Source organism: Haliaeetus albicilla, chromosome 20 (assembly GCF_947461875.1).
Source record: "Haliaeetus albicilla chromosome 20, bHalAlb1.1, whole genome shotgun sequence".
Taxonomy (NCBI): Eukaryota; Metazoa; Chordata; class Aves; order Accipitriformes; family Accipitridae; genus Haliaeetus; species Haliaeetus albicilla.
In genome coordinates this window covers 14,725,084-14,746,270 of record NC_091502.1, presented here as the reverse complement: position 1 = coordinate 14,746,270, position 21,187 = coordinate 14,725,084, and the positions used below count along the sequence as shown (strand labels likewise).

Sequence of the window (21,187 nt, the reverse complement as noted above, 5' to 3'; positions counted from 1 at the left end):
ATCCTGATTCAACACAAGAGGAAAATTTTTCACAATGGGAACAATTGGCCATTGGAAAAATCTCCCCAGGGAAGCGGTGGATTCCCCAGCATTGGACACTTCTAAGGTTTGGCTGGACAGGGTGCTGGGCCATCTTGTCTAGATGGTGCTTTTGGCAAGAAAGGTTGGACCAGATGATCCTTGAGGTCCCTTCCAACCTGATATTCTATGATTCTGTGAAAATATTATGGACCATTGGTAACTTAGTGATGTTTCATATCTGTGCTGAGTTCATTAATAACTTGGAGACCCTATAACAGTTTCATAACTGGACTTCCAAATCAAGACATCTTGAAATTACCAAGACGTCTATTGGACAATTCTGTCAAAGAGCTCCAAAGATCTTGTTATTGTGGTTATCATGACAGTTGTAAATAATTCCTAATAAGATGTAAAATAAACTTCTATCTTATACTCATACAATTACAAGTATCTTCTATTACTGTCAGAAAATTAATAAGAGCCACTATGTTAAGTAGAACTAATGAGGGGGATTTATTTATCTCTTTTCCTGATTTATGCTAATATGAGTGCATCCACAGTTTGAATTAGACTGTCTAATGCTGTTTTGGCCAGGATAGGATTTCTCAGAGGCTTTGCATTCTCACATGGTTGCCACTTCCGTTCAGTTATTTCCCCACCAGTACTTTTAGCCTGGATGTTAACACTAATTGCAGAACACTAAATAGTTCATTTTAATCTTTAATAAGTTTACATCTTTTCAAATTGATTCTTGGAGTGTGAAATCTCTGTTGTCATTGCAGTTTAATAACTTAGCATCTCAGAATAGGAATATGAAATGAAGATTTTTCCATTGGTTTAGAAGATGATTCAGCAACTACTGATATCAGAAAGCATAATGCCCTTTTCTTGACTTTAAACACAATTAACTCTTGTAATTATAAATTCCCTTTATCAGTGTGTATCAGTGCTGACACTGACTGATCTTGATGAACACCAAGAGCAGACAAAGTCCAAAGTAGCTTTGTAAATGTCAATGTATGACATCACCACGGGGAGTTGGCATCTTTCTGTACTAACAGAATGGAGGCTGTAATTAGAAATGAATGACAAGGTGCTTTTCATCTTTGATGAGAAAAGATTTTTGTGTCAAAATATCTCACTGCAGGAATAATTTTTCTCTAAGCATTTCTTGTCCTGAACACATTTTGCATAAAATTGGGGGGTGGGGGAGGGCACAATTATTGCACAGTGTTGCTAAGTGACAAAATAGCAGATGTTCTGCGTTTGCAGATAACAATGTTTGAATGCTATCATATTGTGATATTGACAGATACCATTCGGAGGAAGACTTAATATATTCAGTACTTGAAAAATATAAGGAAAATCAAGGGTATTAAAATTTCTGAGGCCTTATATAGGGAGCATTTTAAAATTACTTGACAAAAGTGTAAATCATCTAGTTCAGAAATGTGTTTTAAGGATTTAATCACATGATACATAACCACTTTAGGAAGATAAATGTCCTGAATTATGTTTTGTTGATCTTTTAAATGGCAGAACACCTACCTGGTCAGTCAGTGGAAGTGGTATCAAATGCCATCTTAATTTAGATTGTTTAATAATTGGCCTAGTAAATGGATTTCTAGTGCTTATATTAAAATTAGTATTTAAACAAATGGCTGTGTTTGTGTTATTTTAAATTAAATATCATCTCTGAAGCACTATAGAAACACTGCAGAATGGCATAAGATGTTTTCAGAGAAGTATATAACTTCCATATTGGCATAGCTGCAATTTTGACATGTAGGAAAGTAAGCTTAACTTTGACAGACAATGAATACCCTAAATTTTTATTAAGTCCTGTAGATTTGCAAGACAAATTGATCAGTTTGCCAAAGCTCAGAGAAAACTCACTCTTCATAACAAATGTATCTGTTGATAATTAGATAACAAATAGGTTGTAACTTGAGCTTTCAGGTTTGTAGTTTATTTCTCCCACCATTTACTTAAAATTTGTGATTAGGTGAATGTACAGACAGTAGATTCTTTTGGTAGTCCTGTCCTCTCTACCTCAATTCTTCACAAATCCTGAAAATATGAAAACAAATTCCAGTTCAAGGTAAAATGTCTGTGCAATTAAATGAAGCTTTCCTTGCACCGGGAAGTTTCCAGATTTAACTCTCAAATTGACTCTTCAAAAAGCAAAAATTGAAAAAGTATGCACAAAGTAAGTCAAGGGGTGCTTGCAAATATTTAGGTCTGATTAAAGAGCAAGACTGTGTATATGTGCAAATAAACATATAATTTACTAGATCTATTGAAGCAGGGAGAAATGGTTGGTCCTCCCTCCCCCTTGGTATTTGTTTAGTGTGCTGCCAGTGGGATTTTTGATATTGTCTTGAATGAAAAAGTGTGAAGTTGCAGTCTCTGGAACCTTTTTCCAGATGATTATCACTTACTTGCTTTTTTTGGCTAGACTCTGAGCTTCATTTTCCTTTTCTCTGAAAAGGCAAAAATATCAGAGAAATCCACGGAAGTTAATGGAAATACATTTTTATACAGATGATATAAATGTAGTTTGAAATTAGAGTATCTTCTGTGTAGATCTTTGCTGAAGAGACACAATTTAATTCTCATTTATTCAATAATTCTTTTTCACTGTTGGAATTTGAATAAGCAGTCTTTAATATGTGTTTATAAAACATAAATACATTAATGCAGTGTTTAGAGTTCTAATATGTTTTTCAAAGTTTTTATTACCTTGATACAAAAATGGAGTACATAGCTATGATCTACAGTGTTAAAATCTGAATCATCATTTAAAAATCCCATAGATTATTTTAATAACTGCATATTTAGTTAAGTATTCAACTGAAATGAACAGCTAGCCAAATTAATTGTCACTGCTTGAAAAAATACTTGAATTTGTTTTGTATGTGCAAGCAATATCTGCCTGGAAGCCACAGGGAAGTTGTTGATCAGCCGTTATCACCATTCTGCCCACTTTAACAGATGGTGGAAATCACCAAATTACAGATAGAGAAGGGTGTGCAAAGAAAGAGAGAAAATCATGTGAAAATGAAGGGGAGGCCACTTCATAGCATGGAGTCTCTCTGCCTCAGTTACCAGCTGGAGAAAGAGGAAAAACACTGTCTCTGTATGTTCACCTTCCTTCCTCATCATAATGCTTGCCAAAAACTTTACAAAGCTCATTGTCATGACCCCACCCTTCTTCCCTCTACTGTATTTTTAGGTGTTTTCAGAAGTGCTAAAAGTCTGACAGTTTGCTTTAAGCTTGAGAAGAATTTTTTTTTTCTTTGTTGGGCCAAAACTGGAAGAGCCCTGGAGGAATTCTTAGCATTTTTTTTCATCTTTCTCAGTCATTCAACTAGGCAAAATTAATTTGAGGAGCTGAACAATGGATTTTAATGTTTAGGAATTTACAGGAGTTTTTAGCTTATTTGAAGTTAGTGCTGCCCCTCCTATGTATAGGCAAAGATAAACAGACATATGGCTTATAGACACCCCACAGCCCTTGCATTAGGTGTACTGGGAAACAATTTAAAAACTGTGGTACACCTTTTCAGTTCAGTCTGATGTCTGTTTTATTGCCTATGCTAAACAAAGCTAGAGAAGATTGCTCTGTATCTGTATTTGCGTAGCTCTACTTGGCAAAAATGGCGCCGAAAAACAGCCTAAGTTTCAGCTTCTCTAGAATTCTTGCTGGCTTTGTTGTAAAACTGGATGATTTATTTTTTATTTAGAGCACATATAAGTTGAAAACAATGCTCATTTCCCCAGAAACAAAACACAGACATTTGAATTTCATATTAGTGTCAATGAATGACTGTGCTTGTGCAAGATTCTGAATAGCAGGTTTGTGTTTTAATGCTTTTATCCTGTATTTGAGCTACTACTGGGTGCTGACAGGGCAGTTTGTACAATGATGTTTTAATTTTTAATTTTTTTCCCCTAAATTAGAACTTCAGGGTTTAGTCCCAAAGGCAAACAAAAAATGTCTACTGTAGATAATGCCACACTGTTCCAAACAATACACACTCCGGAAGGCTGACTCTGCTCAGACTATAAGGATGATAAGGCAGGAGACCAGCATGGCTGAGAAAGAACCTCTTGGTCAAACTGAAACACAAGAGGGAAACGCACACATAGTGAAAGCAGGGCTGTGCATCCTGGGAAGAACGTAGGGATACTACCCGAAGAGCAGGGATGGGATCAGGAAAGCTAAGGCACAGCTGAAGCTAAATTGAGGGAAGTGAGGAATAGTAAGAAGGGCATCTACAGTTATGTTTGTTAGAAAAGGAAGAGAAATTGTACACCCCTGATAAATGAGACAGGGTATCTGGTGACAACTGATATGGAGAATGCTTAGGTACTTCACTTTTTTTTTTGCCTCAGCAATTGCTCTTCCCAACTCTCTCGAGTCCCTGAATCTCAAGGCAGGAAATGGGGGAATGAAGTCCCACCCATCATAGAAGAAGATCAAGTTCTAGACTCTCTGAGGAGCTTGAATACAGAAGTCCATGGGACCCAATGAGATGCACCCCAGGGTCCTGAGGGAATTTTCTGATGCAGTCACCAAGCCACTCTCTATTGTATTTGAAAAGTCGTGGCAGTCAGGTGAAGTCCTCAGTGATTAGAAAAAGGGAAACATCATGTCCATTTATAAAAAGGGTAGAAAGGAGGACCCTGGGAACTACTGACCTGTCAGCTTCATCTACATGCCTGGGAAGATCATGGAACAGATTCTCTTGGAAGACATGTCAAGAGATATGGATGACAGCGAGGTGATTAGAGAGCCAATATGGCTTCACAAAGGGCAAATCGTGCCTGACTAACCCCTAGTGGCCTTCTATGGTGGAGTGACTGCATTAGTGGATAAGAGAAGAGCAACCGATGCCATCTATCTTGACTTCTGTAAGACCTTTGACATGGACTCCCACAACATCCTTGTAGCTAAATTGGAGAGATATGGGTTTGATGGATGGACTATTCGATGGATAAGGAATTGTCTGGATGGCCACATACAAAGAGTTACAGTCAATGGCTCAATGTCCAGGTGGAGATCAGTAACAAGTGGTGTCTCTCAGAGATCCATACGGTGACCGATACTGTTCAATATCTTTGTTAATGACATAGACTGTGGTTAATTGATCCCTCAGCAAGTTTGCAGATGACACCAAGCTGAGTGGTGCAGTTGATACACTTCAGGGAAGGGATGCCATCCAGAAGAACCTTGACAGGCTTGAGGAGTAGATCCATGTGAACGTCATGGACTTCATCAAGGCTATGTTTAAGGTCCCCAGTATCAATAGAGACTGGGAGATGAATGAATTGAGAGCAGCTCTGTGGAGAAGGACTTGGGGATATTGATAGATGTAAAATTGGACATGAGATAGCAATGTGCGGTTGCAGCCCAGAAAGCCAGGGCTGGATGAGAAGTTGTGTCCTGGGCTGCGTAAGAAGCAGCATGGACAGCAGGTCAGGGGAGGTGATTCTCCCCTTCTACTTTGCCCTCATGAGGCTCCACCTGCAGTACTGCATCCTGTTCAAGGCCAGGTTGGATGGGGCTTTGAGCAACCTGATCTAGTTAAAGATGTCCCTGCCCATGGCAGGGGGGTTGGACTAGATGATATTTAAGGTCCCTCCAACCCAAACCGTTGTATGATTCTGTGATTTATGATATTGTCCTCTAGTACCTGAACAGTCAACATTATATCTATGGAGAAAATTACTACTGTGATGGACATATGCTTAGCTCTAAAAAGGTAGTGACCGTGTATCATATAAACAGAAGGTGGCTTATGAAATTGCTTATTTCGGTGTCCAGGATGGTTGACTGCAGTCATTTCTGTGTAATGCTGAAACACAAGCATTTAGTGTTTTTCTTAAAAAATTATTATTTATTTTCATTGTTTGTGGAGTCTTACCTAGACCTACCTGTTCTATACCAGTCCTATCTAGTCTGGTCTGTTTTATACCAAGCAAATCTTTAGCAAACAAAGAATTATTAGTTTTCATAAGAGCTTGACTGTGGAGTCCTCATGCAGAATACTTGCACTCTTCCAGGCTGTCAGCGAAGTTATCCTTACAGCGGTTTTCTGAGGTGACCTTATATTGTCTCCACTTCACTAGGGAACTTGGTCACAAATGATAGGCAGCATATCCAAAAGTACTGAGCAGTTTTTATGCCTTACCCAAGAAGCCAAGAGGCTGACTTTTTTTCCAGTTTTCTTAGCACTTTCACAGAACTTTAATTCAGAGCAGAGCTCCCACTGATTTCAGTTTCAACTGTCAACACTTAGGACCCCTGCAAATTGAACTTCAGCTGTCTGAAACATACGATCGTGTCTATTTCCAGTACATGGTACCTAAATAAGGTAGGGATCCTATGGGAAATACTATGTGATGATGTAACTAAAAACTATATCAGAATGGCTACATATGCCAGGGTGATTTCAGGTCACACATAGTCTGGCACATTCTACCTTTTCATTTTTTTTATTTACAGCCTGCTATACTTGTGGTGCATTTTTGTTTGGCAGAGGTTAGGGCCTGGAGGAGAGCAGAGGGTGTTGTTTTTAATTAGTTGGAGATTTTATTTGATTTTTTTTTTTTACAGTAACTTCCTGTTGTCTGTTAATTTCCTGTTAATCTTCATCTTCAGACTGGGATTTTCAAAAGTACTTTACCGAGGGATGCATGTAAGTGACGGACACTGGAAAGCAGTCATTTGTTTTCTGCTTACCTTTAGGGAAGCTTTGTAGTTCAGTCTGGTTTTCAGGAAGTTTTCACAGGCCGTGAAAAATGTTTTCTTTTTCCTCTTTCTGCTACTTGTGTTTGCCCCTTTGCTCCATCCTCTTTTTTTTTTTTCTCTTTTTCCTGTTCTTTCCATGTTTCAGAAAGTTGTTTCTTTTCTTTCTTATTAGCTATAGAAAAATACACTCATCTTCCTTATTTGTCTTGTGCAAAGTTCCACTATTGTTCTTAGCCCTGGAAGAAGAAATCTTGCTTTCTCCACAAAGACAAGGTTCAGTATGAGCAGTGGATATAGGCTGTGTTAAGTAAAACATGCTGAGTCCCCAGAGAATTTAGCTGCTGAGACCTAACAGATCTGAACATGTCTTGACTGACAATGCAGAGATTTATGAAAGGTAAAGTTTATAGGTGTTTTCAGAAGAACGAGCAAAGAGCACCTATGGTGTCTGGACAACACACTTCTCAAAACTGAAGTCCCAGATATGTGAGATAGATGGGCTAGTATTTCTGATTTTTATGATTGTAACAGCTTGGGGGTTAACACAAGCAGAACAATCTCTTCTTTTAATTTCAGCAATAATGCCTTATAAATTACTTAGGATAAACTTCAGAAAAACAAAAGGACATAGCAACATCACAAACCTGTAAAATTGTGGCCTGAATGGTCAAACACTATGAGCAACTGCAACAAAGGAATGTTTATTCTAAATAACCAGCCACTTTAGTAGTAAGTGGCACATGAGCCACCTATACTATAATTCCAATTATCATAAGATGAAATAATTTCTTCTGAATTTAATTTTATTTGTTAGAAAAATAAGGGTGGATTTTTTTCCATAAAAAATAACATTTAGGAAATCAATAGCACTTGCTTTTTGTCTTTCAATGTCTCAGTCAATAGAGATGTCAAATTTAATTTACATCATTGTTCATGTGCCACCTGGGGTTAGCAGAATTCAGTCAACAAAAATGGGAGAGCTGGTGAAGGTGAAAGTTATTCCACGATATCAAATAAACAGAAAAGCAGTTATACTTCAAATACATGATGTAAAACCTTACATCATTCTTTTTTTATTTTGATGAACTCAGGGGGAGAGAAAGGGATTGCACTGATACTTCATTAGGATTGGCCTGAAATAGTTGAGAAATTGATGGTCATCTCAGTTATAAAGGATAGCTCTGGCAGAGATATTTTGTGCACTTTGGAGGACTACATATTTGAGGTTTATTTCCTGGGATGCAGAGCCAAAGAGCCCTATATCGATTGCCTTGGACTGCCATTACTGCTATAAGATAATAGAATTCAAATGTTTCATATAAACTGAATTGGCATTGATGTTAAACTTCATTTAAATGGTAATGCATTACAGAGTAAGCAATATTGGTGCTAAGAGTACGGTGGCTTGACCATTTGGAAGTGAAGGTGTGGCTGGACATTATATAGCCTTGAAGAGATCTGGATACATTGCTAGGGAAATATTGGGAAGAGGAGGAGTATTCGCTATATTCTCTGTCTGATCATTAATAGAAGAATTCAGTGTATTTCAGCAAGCACTTCTTCACCATTGCACATATGAATTCGAAGCCTGTCATTTTCTTCTGATTCAAAAAGCACCAAGGGAACCATTTGCAGAGTTTGGCTGAATTAAGGGGCCAGGAGAAATCATTAGTTTCTTTAGACTTCATTTGAGTTTCACTTCGATACTCCTATATGGAAGCCAGTATCTAGTTAGGGTAAAATATTTTTGTCTGCGTATATGCTCCAGAGATGGAACAAAACAGAGGTGCAACATTACCTAGCCATCATGCTAGTCCTTAGTATTTGGTAACATTTAGCTTAAAAGAAAAAAAAATCATTTATTTTGAAGGTAATATATTAATTTTTTCACAGATGAAATAATAAAATTTAATACTTTTCTGATTTCTGTCATGAATAACTCTGGTTTTAAGGGGGGGGGGGAGGGAAAGTCATAGAAATATTTTTTACTGAATTAGAACTTCAGGGTTTAGTCCCAAAGACAAACATATAAAAATGTTCAGAGTTTAAATAGCTTTGTAGTTAATAATAGAAGTACAATAAATGTTAAAAGGCTTATAATTCATAACTTCAGTGTACCTCAGAATTTTCAACTGTGACACGAAAGAACATCCTTCTTTTTTCCCAATCTAAAGTATTTACATCCATAATTCCAAAACAGCGTCACTGGCCTTGAATTCTTCTCATCTAACATGAGAACATGAAGTGCTATATTCCACCACATTTCATTAGCATGTTGTTTCTTTTTTTCATGCAGAAATATGTGCATTCATGTCATTGGGCCAATGATCTCAACTGGCTAAGTGAAAATGTAATATAAATATGGGTAATTGCAAAGTAATTACTTTACAGCTTTATGAATAATTTTACCTATTTTATGAAGATGAAAATACAGCTTTCCAGAGATGATCCTGCAGTGCAGATATGAATGGATACAAAGAATTTTAATGAGTGTGGCTCAGGGGATGGTATCAGCAAAATATATTGGCCCTGTAAGGGTTATGAAAGTAGAAATCAGGTCAACAAGTTTCAGCCTGCTGAGAAGGTTTCTGTAGCTTTCTCTTAAAACATACTCAAAACGAATCTTGAACTGTTCCATACAATTATAATAATAATTTATTAGTGTAAGTGCCAATTTAATGTCTCCTTTAAGAAACTCGGACAATTCAAACACTGTAAGTAGGAGCCTGGGGGGTTTTGTTTCCATGTTAGAGATTTTTGGAGATGACAGACACATATCATGGATCAGATACTTAAATATATGTCTGATTCAAGTAACTGTCTTCTTGGAACAGCAGGATTTCAGACAAAGCTTAATGCTACCTGTACATTGAATGAATGGAAGACACTGGCTATATACATGTTTCCAAACATGTCAATCTTTTTGGATCTCTGTATTTTCTCAAAAGCATGACTTTTGAGAATCCATAATATTTTTTAAAAAAATACAGAATACATTCCAACATATGTGTGTACTCTACAGTTTTTTGAACTTGGATCTGAAAAAAGGGAAAATTGAAAAATATCTCTTAAGTGATGCTTGGAATTTCTAAACTTGCACTTCTTCCTGATGCCTATTAATCAGCAGTGTTAGCAAAACATCAAGCTGGTCAGCTGTGGAGTTTGCGTAGTAGAATTTATTACCGTTAAGGAGAATTTGTAAGGTTTTTTCTTTCTTTCAGTGCAATGAATGAGGCTGTAAGAACAGATGTAATTTTGATAAGAAAGAAAACTGTAAACAACATTAACGGTAACTGCAGATAAGCTGTTCTATATACCCCCTAAATACCTGTATTCCATATTGTAGAATATCATCAGGGAGACTATCCTATTCTTATAAGGTGTGCACCTTTTGCTGTTTCAGAGAAATGATCGATGAGAACTATGTTTAAGTAATAGACTGAGCTAGTATTCTTAAGTAACACCAAAGGAACAATTGCAGTTACCTAGCATGATCTCTCTAAATCAGGCAATAGACTTTATAAAATCTCTATAACTGTAGCAAATAATTGAGGACAAAACCCCCCCAAGTTTTAAAACAAAACACATTTTTTGACAAAGATGCTGCAAAAGCTTGTGGTAAAGTTGATCCAGTGCTTAATCTCTTAGAGTATTAAATGTCTACTTATTTCAGCCTAAGAATTTCCAGCTTTAATTTTCAGCCTTTGATTTTGTGACATCATGCTGTTAATATATAAAATGGTCCATTGGCTATTCTGTACTCTAAATGTAGTTTAATTCTGGACAGGCCATCTTTAACGTTTCCATTAGTATATGGACTTGAATTTTTCACTAGAAGGCATAATATCCACACTTTTATATCAATAATAGCACTTCTCTGAACCTTCTCCATCTCCTCAACATCCTCTGTGAATTATAAACACAGTATTTGAGTAGGAGTTGTGTAAGAGAACTGACATATGTACACAATATTTATTATTTTACCCACCAGAGCTTTTTTTATTATTATTATTTTGCTTGCAACATTGGCTTGTAGTGATTTGATTTTGAAGTTATTCGGAGTCTTTCATCCTAGAAATATGGGCCATGTTCTTGATACTTAGCAATGCTATTTTGCTTTTAGTGACATTGAAAAACAAACTGGGGGGAAGAAGGGTGTTTGTTGCTTTTTTTTCTGACTCATCAGGTAATCCAGGATTAGTGGTCTGATTACTGTGTCGTTTACAAATCTTATTTGTTAGGACTAGAGGTTTTTTAAGGTCATTTCTAGATTATGTGAAATAGGTATTAGGCATGACTAGGTATCTCCAGATAGGTAACTATCCTAGTAATAGATAATTCTTCTTACTCACATTATCAACTAGTCAGTGTTTCATTGATTTCAGTGTTCAGGATACTTTATATTTTGATTAAGAAATGAGAACAATTTATTTTGAATAGTTGTAGTATCAAAAGAAATAAGCCTTTTTAAAATCTAAACATACTGTATCAGCACTATTGTATTTATCAGCCAAATTTATAACTGCATAAAAAAAGAAAGATCCTTCCAAAACATCTAAGATCTAAGTTAAGAACTACTTTCCATGAATCCATGTTGATTTGGATTGTCTTCCTTTAATTATTAAGTACACTATCAGCGCTTTTGTATAATTCATGGCAGTTAACACGGCCTTGTCCTTCTTTATTAATTGAGTCCTACCTGTTATGTTTCAACAGATTGGCATGCGGATGATAGATTGGTAATTACTTGGTTAATCCAGATGAAACTTTTTCTTTTTATTGCCATAGCATCAACTTTGTTCCATAGCCCTGGACTTTCTAGTGTTTCAAGGCTTGAAACAGGACATCAGCAGACCAGATTGCTCCTTGGCTAACTCTTTTAAAACTGCCAATTTGAAACTGTGCATCATGATAACTTTGTTTATCAGTCTCCTTACTTTATAACTGCTATAGCAAATATTTCTTCATAATGTAAGAAAGTTGAATTTTTTATATAGCTTCTGGGAACCAAATTCAATTATTTTAAATCTTTCAAATGTTTCTGATCTATCTGATATCACAATTATTTTAATGAAATTTGTATGCCTGAACAAACTATACAGAGTCTCCACAGATAACTTCTACTGTCTGAAATATCTTTTCATGGCTACCGCTTAGGATTTTCTCTTAATATTATGTCAGTTATAACTGGAAATGTACTTTTGCCTTTTTGTTCTAGCCAAGAGTAACATTATTCTCTGGTATTTTGGTAACTAACAAGATACTTAACCTTGATCAAGATATAAATGTTGGAAAATTTATTGCAAAATGTACAGGTAAAAATTTGCTTTTCATTAGGTGGAAATATTTTATTCCCTGTCAGTTGATTTTTTACATTTCTTTGCCAGCCTGGGTATGTCTACATATTGCTCTTATATCTTAATGTTATTCATACAAATAGTACCCTGTATTCACGTTCCCAATTCAGAAATAATAATCCATTTATAAGGTTCTGAAGAGCACAGAAGTCAGCATAGTGTCATCTTATATGCCTTCATAGGTGTAGATGACTAGAGAGTCACAGGAGAATCTTCAGAAATCAAATTAATAATCTGCAAAGTAATGACAATGCTCCCACTCTGCTTACTCCTGAGTGCTACATAAACAAGACACTAGAAAGGTCCTGTTCAAAAAATTGTGAACGTATTTATGTCATCCTCCTGTCAAAATAGAATCTGAAAGTTAAAAATTTTACATGAAGCCTTCTGAGTGGGTGCATCCTTATTCTGTCACCAGTGCTATGAAACTTTATGGAATTTTTTTTTAATGGAAAACCTTCTTTTAAAAATACTTCAGCCTCTGCTGCCAAAGGGGATACATTTTATTTTCTGGAGCTGCTCTTGAAAAAGACTGACAGGCAGTTTGGGAGGAGAGGTGCCTCTCCCTCTACTTCTTTCCTAAGTTCCTCTCAGATGGAAACATCTGCAGTAGCATCTTCTGACAGATCATTTCCAGAGCCGGCAGAAAGCATTAAATGGGACATTTTCCAAAAGAGAAGCAGTTCATATGGAAGCATACCTAAAATACTGTGCTCGCAGTTCACCGGTTCAGTTCAATAGGTTTAAAATGCACTGACCATTTTTTTATTTTTTCGTAAGTTATTTCTTAAAATATTTATGGAAGTGTTAGGATATAAAATCATTTAAGAGTGCTCATTCCTGAAACTATGATGTTTCTCAGCAGTATAAATTAATTAGATCATTAGTCCATTTTTAAAACTGAAGGAATTGCACACCAAAAACTGTCAAATTTCATTTGAGTTTGATAGTACTGTGTGTCATGGCTAATATATTTAAGAAGTAACCTTTCCATCCTGTTATTGTCATGCCAGTCTATCCAGCTTGGACTTGAATTGGTAATGGTGACCCTTTAAAAGAGCACGTAACACTGCTAATGCCAAAGTGACAGTCAGGGCACCAACGGCAAAGAAATAATTACAGGAAATTACAGTTTCCAAAACTAGGTAATCACTCAATGGGAGGCTTTTTTGAAGAAAAAAAGACTTGTGAAACAGTAATTTCTTCAAATATTATTTTAATTCTCTGTAACTGCTCAAATATTTAATTCAGGTTGTTTTAAACCACTAATTTTACTCAGGCAGGCTTTTTCAGAGGATTTCTTGGCAACAAGTTTCTTATCTCCAGGAGTGGGAAGTATGATTCTGGAGACCCTGGAGACCTGCATATATACCACAGTTTCCAGATGCTGGCCCTGATCCTTCATCATACATGTTACACTCATATGAAAAAGTGAAATACTTAAATTCATTCTTCAGGAAACAGTATTAAAATACAAGGGAGAACTTGGCTTTATTCTACCAGGTTAACAGGATATTGTTACATAATAGGATTTTCTCATCATTCTTTCAGTCCCCATGGCTGAAAAAAATTATACATATGTTAAACTGAGACAGTCTGTCCTTCTTACTCTCAAAAGGGTGGAGGTTTTTCTTCTGACATTGTTAGATTTATTACAATATCTATTTTGGGAGAGGTACTGCATCTTTGAGCTGAATAGCTAAGGATTAAATGCAAGCATCCTACTTATATCTTGGAAAACTCCAAATGCACCTGGAGATATTACTATTTTGTAATCAATCCTACCAAAGTAAATTGCAGATGTAAAGCAAGTAAGAATTGGCACAAATGTGTCATAGGTGATACCGAGCAAAATGTCCTCTGCTGAGCACTTCTCCAGAACTTCTTGCAAAACATTATTAAAATACAGGCCTACACACCTGTACACCCTGTTTTACAGTCAATGACAGGATTGCTTTTATAACTTGTATCCTTAAAGCTGACAAAATTTACGTGGAGATTGTTCATGTTGAGGCTGAAACTCTTCACTGCACAGTGTGCTACATGGGTGATCTGCACCAGAGTGCTGAGTTTGTTCTGGCTGAGTTTAGAGCCAGGATGTAGCGAAAAATGTCCTTCTGCCTCTCGATACCAACTTTAGTTTGAATTACAATTCTGCTCTGGAAGCTTATACTTTTGCAGCATTTTGAGGAGAGTTGAAGAGAGAGTAGCAAAGGTTTAATGATCTGATTGCTGTGCATCTTTCTTAGCAGGCAAGTATTTCGAGTGTGTTCGACTATTTTGGCAGAGCTGATAATGAAACAAAGAGTTTTACTGAGTATGAGTAAGGAAGACTGCATGAGTAGAGTCTCACAGCACTGAGGGTGCTGCTTCAAATCTTTTCATTGTTGAGACCACCTTGGCCTAGATGTACACGGAAATCCAGCAAATGGAAGCTGAGTTTAGCTCCTTGAACGTAGACAACACTTGGATTGCCAAACATCAGAGGATCCCTGAAGTTAAGGGTGGGATATTCAGGGGTAAATCTGAAAAGATATTTAAGCACCCATTTATGCAGAGATTAAAGGCTTATGAAGCACTTCAGTGTCATAACATTGTACTTAAGTGGAAGAAGAGACAAAAAGTATCCCATAATAGTGTGTTGGGGGGTTTATGTTTTGGTTTGTTTTTCTCCTGTGGAATATTGGACTTTCTATCATTTAGACATAAGCTGAATGATATTAGCTGAAGAGGTGGTGACGATTGCAAGACATGGTGAAAAGTGTTTATGCGCTGCCTGTATTTATAGAATGGCTGGGAAACAGGAGGAAGCTAAAGGCCATATGGCTGATTTTCTAGCTTCAAACTCCTGATGAGTTTGGTATGAGTAAGACACAAGCTGAAATACCAGCACTAAATACTATTATTTTAATATGATTTCATCGACAACATTCTCTTTATGCTTCAGCATTATCTATCACTTTTCCTATTTTTGTTCTGATGGGTTTAGGCCAGCCTGTCCTACTTCACCTTTAAGTATGAGGATAGTATTTGATTTTAAACCAGGAAGACTTAAATCACAGAACTGTAGGACTGAAAAGGATAACACAAGATCACTGCAAATTCCGGTCAACAGACTAGGAGTTTACTTCAGGAGGTCTACAGAACAATTAATGATTAATTTTTTCTTAAATAGTAATGGACCAAATACTTTATAAAACTGTATAAAGAATAGGGGAGATAAAGAGCATCTTCCATGTACTAGCTGAAAATTTGTTAGATCAAACTGGATATGTGTAGAGTTATATATTACACCTCAGCAAAAGTGATGAGAGTGATCTCAACAAATCCAACCTATGATGCTCATGGAAACATTTCACTTTAATTTTTGGTTTTGTTGCCTGAGTGGTGGAATCAACATCAGCAGGAATTTACCAGCTATGCATTGGTGAGAATGTCCAAAGAAGTAAGCTGAGAAAAGCAGTGTTTCAAGATCTTGCCAGCCTTAAGCCTTAATTATTGGGTTTTATCCTTGCCAGTCTTTCTTAACTTGAAGTTCATGGCTATATAATTTGTCTGTTGCCTGGTGTGATAATATTACTCAATGAAAATGCAAAAAAAGTCTGTGCACATCCATGACTGCTTTTTTGTTTAAATTCTAGCTTGTCTTTCCTTTTATAGGAAGCAACTGTAACTGTTTCTGTGGAGCACTTGCAAACATCTACAGAAAAAAATCTCTGTGGCAGCCATAGAAGAACATAGTATAATAGCCTGCTTGTGAAAAGATCGATATCTTGTCAAAATGTTTGTAATCAATTATGTTGTTAATGAAAGATACCATTTCAGCCAAAAGAGATTATCAAAAAAAGAAAAAATAAGTTCTTTTGCTTGAACATTTTGCTAAGTATTTTAGCATTTTGGCTAGCTCTATTGCTGATACAGATTAAATCATATTTCCAAAGACACATTGCAGATCTTCATATACTTTTAAATAATCAAATACCACTGCATAATCATCCTATAAGGACCTGGGTAAGTTTGGCAGACCTCCTCTGGAATTTCCTTAACCTTAACTACTTATTTCTGGCTGCAGTGATAAAAACTTGTTGAATTATGTGTCCAATTCAGTAGCAACTTTTGCTAGTCCTTTTAAAGAAGCTGATGAAATCTAAAGTACTTCAGAAGGATAAATTTAGTAATAATAATCATTAAACATGGCCATCCTTCATTCAATTAAATTAATTTTCCCCTGGAGACATCTGAAAGATCAGAAACAGGACATAGCTAAAAAGAAGTTTGTAGAAGTGAAATGTTCCTCAATGATGTTAAAATGCAAGAAAATATAAATCACAAACTACTTTTTGCCCCTAGGAGTTTAAACAGATTATGATTAGAAACTGAAATGACTTTTTGCCACTCATGATGTGGGGTTTCATTTAGCAATTCCTTAATGATTTCTTAATTAATAAAATCACATTTATAAGAACAGTGCCCTTCCTTAATCCAGCCCGAAAGTCTGATTACTTTTGAAATCAAACTAGAGTTTAACTTCAGAAGTAGTTGTTATAATGCTGTTTAACCCCTGGTGAGTCAAGTTCAATTGCTTATTTTTAATTTCAAGAGGGCTCTGAGCAAAGCTGTCACTTGATAATTTAGCAGGTGAGGAAAAACCTGCAGACATTTATGGCAGGGAAATATGAAAATAATGAGAAAGGGCAAGTAACAGTTTGTCACTTTGTGATAATTATTTTTACAAAACAAGAATCCTTATAATTATAAATATTTAATGATACTCACAAAAACTGTAAAACCAATCTTAAGTCTTGACCAGAGATACCACCCATTAATAAAAATTTCAGTACAATGCTACATTTAATTTGTGTCAGGGTGTATTTTGAACACTGCAGAAATCTCAAAAAGGTGGATTTTATTTAGGTTCAGAGTTGCATTTGGTTAAGTATGTGATGGTTAACCAAACTGCTTAAAACTGTAGAATTATGCAGTGAATCTTTTGCAACCAGTATCTTACAAGAGTTGCTTTTTTCCACTACCAGATAAAGAGTTCACATGAAGAGACTGTGTTACATTGATTTTTCACATACCTCAACATTCTCTGAGTTTGCAAACTATTCAGGGAGAAAAAAAATAAAATCCTCAGAGTCCTCAAAAAGCTAAGTTGGTTATTCTCCTGCATGTCGTCTTTACTTATAATTGCTGCTTTACAATGTGTAAGGGAAGACAGAAGTTTCTGTACATAGTATAAACGGTTGAATCTACTCACAATCATATGCTAAATCAGGGTTAACTCTCAATGCACTATAAAATAAAGAAATGGGAAAAGAAATTCTATTACAACTGTTTCTGAGTTATGTTTTTCTTGCAGTAAGGTAGCCAGGAAAACCTTTCACACCTTTTAGCATGTATCTGAAATCTGTCATTGATGGGTTTGGTTGTTTGTCTGTCTTTGCTGTTCTACTTCATATTCTTTTCCTAAACCTGTTTCTTAAGCTGAGCACGTCAAACTTCAAGTTAAAAAGTATACCCCTGAGAGATTCTATAGGTATAACATTTGAACACAATCTAATGATAATTAGATGATGTAAACAGGTGTTTGCATCACTTCCATCTGAGCAGGCTGCTATGCTGAAAGAGAGGACAACTGAAGTAGTATGTTTTAGATGAGTAATTTCAATTGCATAAATATTTCTCTGTGTAGCATAATGCCTAAATGGAACATTCAAGATTATTCTTACTTTATTAGAAAGGACTGGAGTCAATAAAGATATACCTAAAAAAGCTGAAAATATTTAAAATTATCTAAAAACTAATTTTCAATGCTTTAAGAAAGATTTTTTTCATTTTCCAATTTGTAACATCTCATTCCTATACTATTTTATTAATTTTTTAATTACTTTGGTTCTAATTTTTAGTTGTGTAAAAACTAAGTATATAGTAAATAATACTTTGAAGTCACTTTGGTTTTCTTGTGAATTTATATTTTACTTTATTTTATTTGTATTTATTTAATTTGGACATATTCAACTGGACCTGGGAACCGAGTGGTTTTATTTTTTTGTTTGTTTGTTTGTTTGTTTTCCTCAAAAAACTCATAAATGCTTAAAGAAAAATATTTTTAAGAGGGTTTAGTTTTTAAGCATCACATTCTCCAGAATGAACATTCCCCATCTATGAACACCCAAAGATCTAAATTATTTAAAGAAACTTAAGTTAGAAAGAAATAAAAAAGTTTGTATTGTAATTAAACAATGAAGATACATCTGATTGTATAAATAATCGATGATACATAACTTTCTGTAAACTTCTTTCACTGAATTTGTAATCTAATGCCATGGAATAAACAAAACCCACAAAATAACTTCAGAAAGTACATCCTACAGATTAAAGCATCTTCTGAATAGGCTTCCTTTTCAGAATTATGCATGCCTTGTAATGGCATCAACTAGGTTTCATTGTCTATTATTCTTTCAACTTTTCCTCTTGATTTCAATTGCCTTTCCTCTTTTCCACTTCTACAATTGCTACAGAAACTTAAGATATTCTCTCTACATCAAATTCTATTTAAGAATACAGGCAATTTTTCCCCTGTTTCACTTAGAGATGACGTCTCTGGTAAAATTCAGTAACATCAAAGTGTAGACTAGTAATGCCTCATAGTGAAATAGTTCAGACATCACATTTATATAGCCATTTTAATTTCTGAAATATTCAAAGATGGTAATGGACGCAAACCTGCCCGTAGTGCTCTGTGCCTTTGGGCTAGAACATTGCAACAAGCTCTCTTTAGAGCTGTCCTTGAAAACCCTCAAAGATTTTGTCTAGTGAGGAATGATGAGGCATAACTCCTTGAGGGCATGTCACTAAAAGAGCTGGAGACATCCAGACTCCTCAGGCTTTGCTTGTTGTTCAGAATGACTCAATTTTAATGTAAGTAAGACAAGTAAGAAATTTGTCTTATAGAACTTGAAATCAAATGTTTTGGTTCTGTTGGGTTTTTTTTATTATATTATGAACTTCTTGTACTGATGATGAAATATTATCTTTACATAGAAAAACAGAATTCTGTGTCATGTTGAAAACTCAGGCTTTTGGGTTTTTTTTACATGACCATTAGGGATAACATGTTTTGCATTCCACTAGAAAATGTAAAATCATTAAACTCTGAATCTATGTGCTTTACTGTGCAATACAAACAACATCAATAACAACACTGTGGCCTGTGGAAACCCTGACATTTTTCTAAGATGTGACATATGGTCCTGCCAGAAAAAGGAAAGTGACATTTTCATAATTGTTGGGGTTTATTATTTTCTTCACAGTGGCCTGGTGGAGATTAACCCTCCTACACCAGACAGAGTGAGATAGGGTGTCTACCTTGAGGAGCCTTAATACAGGCAATTGAAGTGATGCAATGAATTAGGGCAGCAGACTACTAGAGAGAGGCATCAGCAGCCAAAGGCCAAGGCTGTGGAGGGAAGTTCAACTATTCTCTGCAGGTGTGTTCTTTGATAACACATTTTTTTTTGTTATTTCTGTTCGTGGGGCAGTAGCAGTAGCAGTCATGGACTCCACTATACCATGTACTCCACAGCTGAAGGAAAAAACAAAAATAAAATTGTTGTTCTTTAGAGTTAATAAAGCCATACAGTGATAGAGGGATGAAAGCAAGGAAAGATTGATAATATTCATTGGTATGATGAACAAAGGACTCAGTGTATCAGTAACAAAACATTTTTATTGACAAGTCTAAAACAGAGTGTATTTCTCCCTTGTTTCAATATATATGGTCATTTTGAGGGGTAGCTTGCTGTAAATTTGAAAATAATCCAGAAAGTAAGATTACAATCTTGCACAGTCATATTCTTGTTTTGAGGCTACTAAATGGCAGTTGTAATAATCCCTTAATTAAAGTGTTTCTGTCTTTGAAAAATTTGTATTATAAGGATACATGGATGGTAAAAGGTATGTGGACACCTGAAATGTAAGGACATATGGATTGCCAAGATATCTGGTTATCTGGCAATTCAACTTAAAAAACAATAATAAGAATCGGGAGAAGTAAAATGTTAAACACTAGATACAGAAACTTAAGTGATTAGGACATCACAGGAACAATACCAAAGGCCAAGAACTTGCAGGACACTGAAAAGATCAGTGGAGCATAGCCGTGGAGAGCTTCAGCCAGAGCTTCGTAACTGGTAAAAGGGAGGAAACAAGATCATCGTGGGTCTTATGGGTAAGAGCAAACTTACTACAGGATATTTGAGAGGTTTGTAGGATTGTATAAGTCTTGTTATGGGAAGTTTTAAGGTGATTGTAGAAATAATGAAACCTATATGATGTCTAAAGGAAGAGCTAAATGTGGGGAAAGGCAGGGATCAAAGTGGATGGGGAGAAACAGGTTTGGGAAAATAGAGGGGAAGAGGGTAAAAATAGCCAGTCCAGTGTAAGCATACTGCTGGTCCTTACTCTGTCTGGTCCAGCCAGGAGAAATCCTTTGGGTCTTGAAGTCCTCCACATTTGGCTTCTCTGAATATATATATTGCTTAAACGATTCACTTCACTCTGTTAGAGTCCTTTTTTTTCTCTGTTATACCAATGTGTTCCTGTTTATGATAAGCAGGCTTAGTGGAGATAGAAGGTGTTCGTTTTCTTCTCTTCGTTTTCTCGCCAGTAGGAAGAAAAGCAGTCTCATGTTTCTCTTCCCAAATGTAATTGGAGGGTGGGAGCCACAAACAAACTTCATTGTAGAGTGGAAAGGTGTGACAGTAATGTAGAATAAATATGATAACATGTAGAAAGACAAAATGAATGCTGATCTTGATAGCATTATTTAGAGAGTTTCAACAGGAGATAGGGTTCACACAGTTTTGTCATTTGTCTGTGAGGACATTCTTTCTCTTCCATCCCAGTAATAGCAGAACTCATTAGTCAACTCCAGAGAAATTTGAAAAAATACTTAACTTGATGTTCATCAAAATTTAGTGAAAAAGCTAAGCAGAGAAAAAAACTCTCGAAATGCTTTACTGGGAGAAATTTAGGTAGAATGTAGATT

General features: G+C 35.8%; 1 protein-coding gene across 5 annotated transcripts in view; it reads left to right on the top strand.

Moving 5' to 3' along the window:
- CNTN5 (contactin 5) overlaps positions 1-21,187 on the top strand; it is a 672,838-nt gene that overhangs the window by 212,089 nt on the left and 439,562 nt on the right. The window contains exon 2 of one of the 5 annotated variants that reach the window (XM_069808331.1): positions 19,452-19,628. The exons of the other annotated variants lie outside the window; for them this stretch is intronic. The gene's annotated coding sequence lies outside the window, so the exon portion shown is untranslated. The remainder of the gene's footprint in view (positions 1-19,451; positions 19,629-21,187) is intronic. 5 annotated transcript variants of the gene reach the window in all.